The sequence below is a fragment of the Anoplolepis gracilipes genome, chromosome 7 (assembly GCF_047496725.1).
Source record: "Anoplolepis gracilipes chromosome 7, ASM4749672v1, whole genome shotgun sequence".
Taxonomy (NCBI): Eukaryota; Metazoa; Arthropoda; class Insecta; order Hymenoptera; family Formicidae; genus Anoplolepis; species Anoplolepis gracilipes.
The window spans coordinates 2,354,323-2,367,715 of record NC_132976.1 but is presented as its reverse complement, the minus strand read 5'-3'; the positions used below and the strand labels follow the sequence as shown (position 1 = coordinate 2,367,715).

The 13,393-nt window shown below is 42.3% G+C and overlaps 1 protein-coding gene and 1 long non-coding RNA gene across 2 annotated transcripts in view; one reads left to right on the top strand and one right to left on the bottom strand.

The window, feature by feature from the left end:
• The window catches only part of LOC140667857 (uncharacterized), a 40,270-nt gene extending 32,473 nt beyond the window's left edge, over nucleotides 1-7,797 (bottom strand). The window contains exon 1 of the mRNA XM_072896147.1: nucleotides 7,467-7,797. The gene's annotated coding sequence lies outside the window, so the exon portion shown is untranslated. The remainder of the gene's footprint in view (nucleotides 1-7,466) is intronic.
• LOC140667872 (uncharacterized) overlaps nucleotides 1-13,393 on the top strand; it is a 248,724-nt gene that overhangs the window by 213,458 nt on the left and 21,873 nt on the right. The window lies entirely within an intron of this gene.

Below are 13,393 nucleotides of genomic sequence, written 5' to 3'. Positions count from 1 at the left end.
AGCGAGCGAGATTTGTTATACAATTATAATGTAAAACGATTAAAGAGGAAATTTAGAAATAAAATATTCTTCGCGAATCTCGAGCTCTCACGTTTCTACGAAGATATTCAGCTGTAAATGTAGCCTCAAGTGTCAAAAGATCGATGAAGCAAAAGAGCATGACGACTATGCTTGGCTCGTGCTCAGGCTACACAACAGAACATCATTGTGATCTGTGCCCGGCTGTAGGGGGACACCTTTGCTTCCCGGTATAAATAGTACAATGGAGAGGTCGCAGGGGAATCGGCAGTAAACATCATCGTCTTATCCGAAGGGATGCGGAGGAGGAGGGGACAAGGCGTATGGGAAATAATGTAACGATGGTAAACCGGATGCGAGGCGATGCGGACCACGAGAGCAACCACCCGGCGCAGTTAGCAGCGGAGTTGTCTTACCCGGTGTAGACGCGAGATACGATCTCCGATCGACTTCTAGCCGCGCGGATTGTGGGCTCCAACTTCGCGAAACGACAAGTCTCGTCGACGATGCTCGTTTACCGTCAACCTTGAACGACGATAAATAATCGCCGCAGAGAGCACTCACGAAACGACAGAGCTCGTCAAGGTGGCTTTATTTTACAAAAATTATTATTCCAGTGGCGTGTTTAGTCGATATGCTAATATTGAAAGCATAAAAAAAATCACGACGTCATGTTCTCGTTGCAAAAATGTATTGGATGCTTGTCATCGCTGAAGGGATATCCCGGATGATGGGTCATTGTGGAAATCGCATTCGTATGATGATTACTCGGATATCTCGGAAGATCGAGCAATCTCTCTGGCTACATTCTCAATGAACCTCAATTATAATAGGGAATCATTTCTCTGCGAGATGTAGTACTTCTATATGATTAGTGAGTGCGTGCCTGCAATTGAAAATGGATAGGTTATACTGATGTCTTTATCGCAAAACTTGAATAAGGATTATGGCTTAACATTTTGGAGTCAATCTTTACTAAACACAAGTTTTTCTTTTGCGATTTTTTTTTTTTTTTTTTTTTTATTTCATTCCGAACCGATACCGCGAAAACCTTGGCAAATTAGTATCCCGCGTTCCGTCAACCGAACGCGATCTATCGAAGGAAAGGCTAGAAAGTGCAGCGAAACGAAACGAAATAAAATAAAATGAGCGAATGCGCGGCGGATGAGAAGGAAACGAAGGGAAACGAACGAGAGAAGAAGACGCGCGTTGCTACCCTTCATACGAGATAGAACGGCCGAGGAGGGGCCGCAGTCTGTTACTATCTTATTACAAGGCTCCGTAAATGGTCTTCATCAAGGTAAAACCGTGTTCCACTAGGCCGGCGTTTCCTCCCGCAGTTCCTCCTCCTTTCCCCTTCTCGTTCTTCTCTTTCCCATCCTTGCCCCCTTTTCCACATCCTTTTTTTCTTCTCCTTTTTTTCATTCCTCCTCGCTCCTTCTTCCTCATAGTATTCGCTACAGCGGCGAAGGAGCGCGAAGACTCTGAAGAAACCGTGGAGACTCGCGAGGAAAAACGAGAAAGGGAGAACGAGAAGTTGGTTCGACGTTATTAATCTCGGAATGGCCGTCACGCGCAGCGACAGTCGTGGCTCCTCGCCGCGGAATAGATGGATCGAGGGTATCGCCGTGACTTTCAGAGTTCATTCTTCACGGTCGAACGATTTTCGCCTATCTACCACTAGCGGACGATTAACGACTGCGCTCGTTAAGCGAGACAGTTTCTTTTTTTTTATGGGCAATCGCCGAAGGAAGTAAAATGTGGAAAGTGTCACCGACACTCGCACCGCTCTTCGTAGAAGACGAATGATTCCGATAAACTTCGAATGCAACGTTTCATCGCGACGTTTTCATGAAATGCGTCAATAAAGACAAAAAACAGGAAAAAGAAATATGTTTAAATTTACTGGAAATTTAAAATTTAAACAACCGGTTTTTTACCGAAATTCAAAATTTTTTTTAAATATCGAAAAGGACGATTATTTTAGCATATACCGACATTTTAAATCAAATTAAATGACAGATGTTATTCCCACTATTTGGTTTGAAACTCAATTTATTTACAAAGAATCTCACATTTTCAATTTACAAATTGTTAGGGAAGAAAATAGAACGTGACTACGCGTTACATCATTTTCGATTAGTTTGCTCTCCGGAATATCTCTCTCAGTTACCGCGGCAAAAGATAATCGTGCGAATATTCCGACAACAATCGTAGGAAGTTGCGAGTAGATAGGTGGAGGACCACGAGAGCGTTTACGAATAAACGACGCTGTCGGGGATTTCCCGTGCGTCATGGTCACGCTCTATTTTTCAACAAATTTCTGTCCTTTTTTCGCGTACCTTTCGGATTATCACGCGAAGCATATTGCGTTATCGTTAATGTTAGCGATAATACGATCGTGATCCACACGGGCAAATTAGCCGGCTAATTACTAACCGCACGACAGTAACGAACTGGGAGCGCGACTGATCATCGGGACGGAAAATTTACCGTTACACGCAAGAACCCGATTACCAATGGAGATTAATTCTCGATATCGGGCAGACATTAATCGCTCCTCCTCTCCCATTCGTGAGCGATATGAACGGACACACCAGCGTCCAAGTTTGCTAGCAAGCTGCTGCAAACTACGACCATCCACCTAGTATAACGGCCGATGTCTCACGGTATTACGTGGCATTCGTTAGTAAGTACCTCGGTAGTATACCGCGCTGTCTATTCTGTGTTGTCGCCTATAATTTATCGCCACCGGGTCAACGTTACGAATTATTTGGCGGATATAAAACGTCGGCGAGTTACCACGACTTGACCCGTTGATTCACAAAGAGAGAGAGAGAGAGAGAGAGAGAGAGGATACAGCGAAAGACAGAACGAGGAGGCGCGTGTCGCAAAAGAAAGAGACAGACAGGTCACCGACCGGTTCCCCCGGTGACAATTCTGACAGCCGACCAACGCACCGGCCGTCAGGTATTCCTACATTATTAGCGGAACTAGGTCAACGGTGCAGGTTCACTAAACCATGATATAAACTGGATTACCTTTGTTTTCGTCTATGTTTCGTGATAGATCTAAAATATTTCGACCATCGAATTAATATTGGAATAACACGAATCTTTATGTGACGCTTTACATTTATCTCAGTTTCTTTCTTTGAAAAAATGATATACTTTAGCGATGTTGTATGAAATATAATATACTTGAAATATTTTCAACTTAATTATTTTGGTTTTTATTGTATAAAAAGGTGAAACCATCCTTTTTTAAATTATACTTTTAAATTGTATCTTTGCTTATATGTGTCTTTCTTCCGAATTATATATTATCATAATTATTAGCACATCGCAAATTATATTAATTTTTAAAAACTATGTATTAAAAAAAAAAGACAAAATGTTATAATTTCTTATTATTGCATAAGAATTTTCATCAATATTTCCTCATATATTTTATCACGATGTAATCTTTTCATATCCATTTTATTAAGTTTAATTAATAGTAATTGCATATTAATTGAAACTGTACAACAATTCTTGTGGAATGGTAAAAGGTAAAAGAATGTTCCGATAGCAATGAACGAACGGGAAAACGGAACCGCGCCTATATCCATCGATTAGTGTTCTGAAAACCGTTCGTGCGGTTGTGCACCATACGTGGGACGATTCGTGCGCGCATTGAAATTCCCTCCGATCTCGCGGAGGCCGAGTAGCCGATTTTTATCGAGTACACGACTGGTTATCGGACAGCACTCATAAACCGCATTCGATATCGGGGAACGGTCCAACGCGCGCGGAATAAAAACCACTCGACCGGACAGGCACATTCGCGATCGAGACGAATCGTTCGGACATCGAGGGTTTCTTTCAATGAACGAAATGAAGTGACGAGAGGAAAGTACAATCAAAGAGAAAGAATTAAACGAATGTTTCGCGTAATAGTCTATTTAATGGCGACAGGAAATGGAAATCCCTCTACCGCAAGATAATCGATAGAAGCACGGCTCTCATACGTGATGAGCTTGAATTCTTGCGTGTCTGGAGCACAACCCGTCACAACTCGTCGTGCAAAGTAACAGACAGAGAAAACCGATAATTCATCATTCATATTCCACGACCGAACGTCAAACTTGATTTATTCATCGGCACGGTAGATCGAAAGCATTTTACAAAATCAAATATCCAACTGATACTTTTATACATTCCTATTTCATCTCATCTCACTTTATTTCATTTCAAAAGACGGGTCAACGTACTTGGATCGATTCGCAAAGTTCAGGAAAAACCATACATGTCATACGCGATCGAAGAATCCACAAGTTTATTTTGCTATAATATCGTAAAGTCGATGGTTACTCGATATTTTTATACACGTTGTTTGTAACGCGCTATCCTTTTATAACCGGCCGACGGCCGTCGGAGCGTCTACCTTGCTTGGTTTTTTTATAATGCTCTATATCGGGAAGATTATCGGCTCAACCTCGATCGATCGCTTTGAGAGCCATCGTCATTCAAAGTCAGGCAACGGTCCGACACGCGCCTCGTCCTTTTGAAACTTATTGTAGCGTGTGTACGCTCGTGATGAATACACACTGCCTCGTTCCACACACACCGTTCGTCTCGTTCGTTTTTACCGTTTTGCGAATATCCGTGCGATTCGAGCGCTCGGTCAAGCGTGGGCCTAAAACAGGCCTCACGAGGACACGTACGTTTCACGGATCATTTAACGATAATCTATTGCCACTTTGATATTTTGGGCAATTAATATTGCTCGATTTATTTTTATCCGATAAAGAAAAATACCGTGTATATATATATATATATATATATATATATATATATATATATATATATATATATATACACACACTCCTCAACTCGAGTCATATTGTATTTTATTCAGTTTTCCAGATAATTTTTAATCTAGTTGTGAGTATAATTTAAATATAAAAAAACGCAAAAACGATTTAAAAAAATGAATCATTGAGTAAAAATAACATGTATTAACATTGTAGTGTGTAAATATAATATCAGAAATGTAGATTTTTCTTCTGCATAAGAAAAAAAAAAAAAAAAAAGACATACACCAGCAAATCAAAACGGGTAAAGCGTAGCGGATAACAGTACCGATACATTAAGGAAATAACGAATAATGTATTAAAGAAGTTGCGCGACACAACATGCCGCGACCGGCCGGGTTGATCGCAAAATAATCATCTAGCGGCTTAAGGATTCCCTTTCACGTTTACGTTGGACCGACACAACTTCGGATTCTCTCTTTCCGGTTATTGCCCTTTCTAGAGATTGCGTGTCCACCGCCGTTTCTTATTTACACTCCATTACCACGTTTCATTTTCGTCGTTCTGCCTAACAAGCGCGCGAGCGTATCTGCAGACACAAGTTGGTCTTGCTAATTAACGTTCAATGATGAGTACATTGTTGGCGTGTATTTTTTCCGGTATTTTATTTTATTCACGGATCTCTCGGAATCCGTCTTTTCTCAAGAAAAATTTCACGTCAGATCTTTTCGCATCTTCTTCCTCTTAATTGTCAATGTTAAACAGATATTAAATTAAATATGATTGAATCTCGGATAAAAATAAAAGTAAAACTAAAGTAAAGATTAAAATGATGAGAGAAACATTTCCTTTGATTTGATACAATTAGAGTAGGCGGCAAGGATAATTTAAAACGCGATACTTATAGAGCGAATGATTATGCAGCATCGCACTTGGAGCTGCGAGAATCAAGGCGTTATTACGATCGATATGCAGAGTTAACTGTTCATTGGAAATCTCGCGTTTCCGTTGAAAGGCGATTTAATATATCACACGTTGATCGTTACAGTCGCGAGAGCTATCGGACGCACGTCAACCGTGACGGATTGGCGTCCGCTCTTTTTTTGCGAGGAACAAGATTGCCTCGCATCTTTGACGGGATCGCGCGTCCGTCAGGAAAATAGTAACGTTCGACCGCGAATGTAACAGCGGTTGCACGTGTTGGAAGGAGGCGCCGCGTCATGCAGAATTTCAGATGATCGTCTTCGTCGTCATCGTCGTCGTCGTCGTTGCCACTATGCTTTCCACGAGATAAGGAGGAGAATTCGATCCGCCGCAGGAATGTCCCGTTTATTCACGCGCGTCGGAAAGAACGTAGTTCACTCCGATATACAAAGAAAGCCTCTATAGATTCCTCTAGTTTACATTTTTCGTCTTTAGCAAGGGGACCCACGGCCCATTATTCCTATACCCGGTATTTCTGTGACTCATTATGTATAGGGATCGCGTGGCCTGTTTTTAAATTTTCCCCCTCTCCCTGGATTGTCGTTCAAAAAAACAAAAAAAAATTGATATACTTTGTCAACTATCGATCACGCAAGGCAAGTTGCGAGTGAAAAAATTTTGAAAAAATTTTTCACAAGAATCACACATCTCTTGCGTAATCTCTTACATTTTGCTTAAATGGTCTGGAGGAATCTTATAATTAAACAAATATTTTGCGCAGGATGATTTATCAATGATTTATTATATTATTTTCCGAGATTTCGTTATTTCATATCCCGTTTTATATTACATTGTCTTCCGGATACGCGAAATTTCAAGGTCCTACGTATCCTCCGGAACAGAGGCCTTCTTGGCATTCACGCATCGACAGTGTTTGACTCGGTATTCAAACACTGTTTCTTAATTGTACGAGGTGTTCGTCTGGCTATCCTTCTCGACACGCATACCTACAGTATGTCGCTTTGAATTATTTAGACACCGGCCGGTTCTCGGTGGACTCGGCTTTCCATTTATCCCGCGAGAGAAGAGATTAATATATCGTTCTCTCTTCTTTAAGCTTCTCTTAGTCATCAATTGATATATGCGAATCAATTTATACGAATTAATTGCTTGATCGTTTTTTGCTAATTATATATTAATGAGATAATCGTACTGCGAATAACATTTCAACAAAGTATTGCCATTTTAATTTTACATTTGCAACAAAATAAGATATTTTTCAAGTTATTTTTATAAATGTTTTCGAAATAATTAAGCATTCTAGAAAAAAAATTCTACGTGTCCTCTAAAGCAAAACGAGTCTCACGAATAGAATTTTGTCACCAGAGCAACACAGATATAAATATCCATCTCGAAGCAATAAAAAAGACATACAAATTTCCATGCAAATTTCTATCAAAATTTCCCCTTTCACATCTCGGGATCACTTTAAAAAATCGGGACATTCCTTTGACAGCGCACATCATCACAGTCCATAAATCCATAACGACGACGACGACGACGATCAAGATGTATCGTTATCCAACCGCGTGCAACCGAATCACTGATCTTGATCACTCGATGTCATCTCGATGAAGGTGCGATCAGCCCGCTTTATCACTTGTCCACCCTCGGTAATCGAGCCGAGGGAAAGAGGACCGGCACTTAGTTACTTGTCACGATCACTTACCTATCCAGCACGGTCGTCGACGGCGGACGACCCTGAAGGCTCGACGATGCGACGACGTGGTCCTCTCTCTCGACGCACGATCGACGATTAGTTAGTTACTTTGCACCGACGCGAGTCTACCGTAAGATTAACGTTACTATTATACGTGCTCGCTCCCCGGAGCTGCGATCGTCTCTCAAAGGGAAAACGAGGCTCTTCTCTCGCCACCCTCCGACGAGCGCTTTACTCTCTTCTCTTTCTCTCTCTCTCTTTCTCTCCCTCTCTTGCTCTCTTTAGCTGGCCCCTCAAAATCACCGCAACACCACACCGAACAGAAGTGAACTACTCGTGCGCCGCCGGTTCACGGTACCTTAATACCTTGGCAGCCGCGCCGCCGCCGCCACCGCCGCCGCCGCCGCCGCCGCCGCCGCAGCCGCCGCCGCCGCCGCCACCGCCGCCGCCACCGCCACCGCCGCCACCGCCACCGCCGCCGTACGCGTCGTGCGGCCCCCTACCTTAAACTCGCCCCACGCCGTGCGAGCGGATTGGCGGGGGAGCAGCGCGAGGCGATGTGTACCCGCAGGCTACACACCGGAGCATTCTCTCTTTTTCTTCCACCTCGTTCCCTCTTACGCGCGCCTTCTCTATATCGGCTCTCCGTCTCTCTCCTCTTCTCCCATTCCGCACGCTTCCCATCCTTCTCTTTTTCCTCCCCTCTCTATCCCTTTTTCTCAATGTGCGACCACCAACGGCACGTCCGCAGGACTAACGCGTGTAACGTCCCAGGTAGCGGCGCGAAATGGAAAGATGTCCTTTTTGCCTCGCTGTCTTTTCCGCCTCGCAGTATTCTCGCTATCCGACTCACGGATGCTTGTTTACTCGCGCAGTTTGTCCTAGACATATTGAGTGTCATCGGCGAACGGTCCGTGGACCGTTCGACTATGATAACCGGCCGAGAGGAGCAAGCCGACGAGGAGCACCGATCGGTCGTCGCCGCTGCTGGACCAGCGATGCGCGACGGCGAGTGCGCATAAGCGCAGAAACAGCGGGCTGCGCCCGTCCTGGCCGGCGCATTCGCGCGTAGCGCGTCGATGCGAACGTTGCTCGACGTTCTGGTTCTCTCTCTCTCTCTCTCTCTCTCTCTCTCTCTCTCTCTTTCTCGGAAGCCAAGACTCTTGAAAAACGAGAGAACAATTATCGAAACGGATCTGAATAATATGCGGTGTAGTAATTAATTTTTGGCAATTTTTTTGCCAAGAAATTGAATTTTGTTTAAATTAAATTAATATATAAATTAAGTGCGATCAATTTTTCTCCTTTGATCCTTAGGCTCGACTATTACCGAGAAACATGGTAAAAATGATCTTGAGATTTGTCCCCGGAGATTGGACGCAAGCGATGATCACCATCAATGTCATTGAAAATTCAAACCGCTGACTCACTATACTATCGAATCTTTGCATCGATGAGTATACATCGGTGAGTTCTCGGCAAATCGAAAGTCAGCTTATCGCGATTGTTCCGAAAAAAAAATCTTTCAGCGAAACCTTCAACTGTGAATCTCTACTTCCACTGATCCGCGTCATCGGGCAAGACGTTTTTTTTCTTTTTATCATATGGGATATCTCCGTATGTCGCGACGAAATGTTAGTCTACATAAGATTGTTCCCCCGGAACTCTTCTTTCCACACGGTTGTTAATCGACCGCTTGAAGGTCGGCAAATTCTGTAGAATATCGCAGCCATGTCATAGGAAAAAAAAAAGATCGTTTTAAAGATGATCTCATCGAGATTGATCAAAAAGTGTGTGTAATAAAATGTTTTACAACTCGCAACTATCTAATTGCGGATCGGTGGTCCATCTATTACACATTATAGATTAAGACTGACACATTAATACGCTATAAGTTATTCTAACGGCACGCGAGATACAATCGCGTCCTTCTCTCTTTAAGGAAAGCTATTCTCAGACTTGATACAGAGACGCTCTTTCGTACACAATTCATTTGATTATATCTCGCAAGATCTCGTCCGTGTTCTCCCTCAAAAAAAAAACGCACAAAACTTCTCCCAACGACCAGATTATTAATTGTCAGCGGTTGCCGATAAACCTTCGCGATGTCCAGGAAGTTAGTCGATACCGTTCTCCCTCCTGGCCGCCGGCCATACATACGTATATTCGTACTGTGCATCGTTCATATTTACGACGGAGAGAAGTTCATCGAGTGGAGGAGAGCAGCCGTAAAGCATCGAGCGAGGTGCTCGTGAGAGATACCCGAGACGATGTACCCACTTTGGCTCACCTTGGTTCAGCCAACGACGGAGGAAAAGGGAATTCGGTTCAGCGAACCGTTCACGCACGACAAAACTGCTCGTGGTCTTTCTCTCACTGAGATATCGGCGCCATTGACACTGACGTAATAACTCGCCGGGACCGAGTTTCATACAAAAAGGCAGTTACGAATGAAATTACCGCTGATGGTGTAATGCTATCTTGCATAAGAGAGAGTAGAGAATGAAACGGTGTATCATAAAAGAGAAAAAGCGTGAGAGAGAAAGAGAGAGAACGAGCCCAGAGCAGGGTGACGACGAGAAAGTGAAATGAGAAAGAGAGAAAGAGACACACTGTCGAGAGCACAGACAGTGAACTTGACCTGAATCTCAGTCAGGGAGAAAGAATGATCGTGGGCTCCCGTAGAAAGGAGAAAGGAGGCAGAGAAAGAGCGAGACCGAGGAAATTACTTTCGATTTCGAGCTCTCGCGGGATCGGTTACACTTTCTCTTTCGTCCACCGCCGCGCGACGAGATCGTTTCTTCTCTTTTCCCGATCTTCTCTCTCGATATACTCGCAACATGTCATTACACGTTGCTCCTGTATCGTATTCGACCACGACTCTGCAGGACCTTGGCAGAGAATCGCGATCGCGCGATCGATGAAAATATATTAAACTTTTACCGATGTCACAATTTTTCCGTAATAATGATACGCGCAATTGCTATTTTAATTCTCAAAATTTTAATGAAAATATTTACCGTTTAGAGAATTGTTCGAACAGACAAAGTGTCGTAGGCTCGACATGTCTAAAGTTATCAATGATCAAGATCACGATACTCGAGTTTGATCAAGTCGTCTAAATGGCGGAACAAATTTGTCGAGACCGTCGCATTTAACGATAGTTGTTGACCCTATAATTTGACACAACCGTCAAAGTTATGACAGTATATACAAATCACTACTCAACACGTGGGAATTATTTAGGAATTAGACCGAAAAGTGTGTCGCTCTTTCCATCGTTGTACCGTTAAAACATATCTAGTTCTGTCACAATGCGCATTTATAACATCAGGTAGAAAATTTTGATATTTAAAAATAGAGATTCGGATAGATTTTAAATATATTTAAATAAATTTAAATATTAAAAAAAATATTGTAAAATTAAAATTACATCTTGTATAATTGTAAAAATTATTCATAAATAATAAATTATATCGTGATGTCAAAATTTTAAATCTAATTTTAGAAATAAAAAAAAACGCAATAAAAGAGATATTTGCATGTATCAATAACAACGAAATGCTATTAATAAAAAGTTAAAAATAAATTTTAGACTGTATAGAGTTGATTTTAGTGTGTGTTCATCTCGAGAGACAGAGATTTCTCGATATCGACTCGGAGCGGGCGACAAGTCGACGAACGTCCTTGCGACATTTGCCGTGCAGCGAACTTGACGGCTCCGCTCGCTGGATCGACATCGCGATTCTCCGACGAGAATATCGGTCCCGTTTTCGATGGGAACGCTCGCCACAAGGATTATACATGGAGCGACTCTTTCACCGATCGTCAGGTCAGAACATTACAGACGCGCGTTCTCTTCCTTCTCTTGGCTCAATTCTAAGGAGTTTCTCCTGGTGCGAGAAAAGGGGCACGCCGACGGCAAATCTGCCTTGCTACGATTTAACTGCGACCCCCGCCTCGTAAATAAACACGCGACTGGTACCGGTAACATCGTCGCTCTCGTCGGCAAATGGAGATATTATGCGAACCTGCCGGTTGTTTAGATACTAGATCGAGAAAAAGGGACGGTGATAAGAGGGGACAGACGAGGGAAAAACGGAACATGTTCTGTCTCTGTGGTTTTCCGTAGTAAGGTCGCGTATGTAAAGCCGGCGAAATATTTGTCGGGCTGTTTACGGGAGCGTACGTGAACAACGATGTGCACACGTCCGATGGGGGTGTCGGCAAATATAGTATATCCCCTATAGACCATAAACATCGAAATTTGTGTATACGAGTGAAATTTTTCTCGCACGCGTGTAAGCGTCGTGCGAAATCTCGTGGTACCGTTTTGTGACTCACCTCGTCCACAACAATAAATGACTAGAGGATTAGCGGGGATCAAGGACGTAGACAACTAAAGTCACAAAGTAAACATTATTTCGATGAGAAAAGTCCAAGTGTTGAATAATGTATACGGTCTCTGATATTTTTTTGTACGTTCATTTTTCAAGCGTTTTATAGTTTTATATATAATTATACTAAAATTACTCTTGATTTTAATGCTGGATTATACAGGTAATAATGACAAAATTATAATACATTATAATTAAGACTACAATATTCTAGGAATGCAAAAAAATTGAAAAAGAGAAAATATATAAAGATATAAGATTGTAAAGAGATATTGATATCTTTTGCGGCCGCGTCAGGTTCGCGAGGCGCACGTAGCATATGACGGAAGAATCTTCTTCTTCCTGGACCGTTTTACCGTCGACATCACGACTCAGCGCACGCCGCCAGGCTGAAATAACGTGAAAAACGGTCACGTGTCCAGCGTCGCACGTGCTATCACGAATACGCATTTTGGATTCTGAGTAAGAATAAACGTCTTCGCGTTCGCGGCGCCTGTATTATCGTCGATTTCGTGGCTCGCTTTACAATTTTTCGCTCGTTTCGTACAAACGTGGCCTAACCCGATGCCATTTCCGCGACGTCAAACTCATATATACAATATCGCACTGTCAATTATGACGATAAAAATAAATTTCGATACGCGGAATGCATTCCGCCAAGTCGCGTCTAAAATTTATCCTGACGTTCGAGTTCGCACAGAATATCCGACTGGTAAATGCACGACGGAAACGTCACTCCCTCGAATCGTTCCGCCTTGCGAGCATTGTTCTATGTATATATTCTCTTCGCATTCATGTCGCGGAAAATGTAGATAAGAAGTTCGTGAGATCATTCTAGGGATTTTTTATTCATGTCGAAAATATTATACGACGATTTCTCGTGATATGTCAGTTGAAAACGTAAAATGAAAAACGCAGTTATTAGATAGATATCCTTTTTAATCGTCGTTTGCTCTTCATAGTTATAATAAAACAGAATTATACGGCAGGCTCATAACTGATTGCTTTATTGTTATAGGCGGAAGTTTCATGATCTCGCAGGGAGCATTTCCACGAAAGAGGGTAAATTCTGCGAGATAGTTCTCGCAGGGGATGTAGGAAATCAATAGCGTTGCTAGGGCTGGTCGGAGAGCATGGGACGATGATGCTTTTAAAGCATCCAGAAAGCTTCGACGGCAGCGAGAGTACTCTCACAATGCGCGCCAGCAAATTATTTTCAAATCTTCCTTTCGGCGAATAAATCTTTTTCGTGGGGAAGACAATGATAATGGAGTCCGAGTCTATCGAATTTTCCCGACGTCGCCCAGGATTCGTTCGACATTTTTTACCCGTAAATGAGCCAATAAATATTAATGCCGAATTGTACGAAGGAAAAAAGTATTTTATTAATAGATAAATATTTAAGAAAACTTATCAAAAAATGAATTCATTGCATTGATTTTAGTGTAACTGAATGAAAGATATTGTAAAATTATACAAACGATAATTCTCTCTTTTTGCCAACTTTGAGATAAGATTTTTTTATCTGTATGAAAAGAT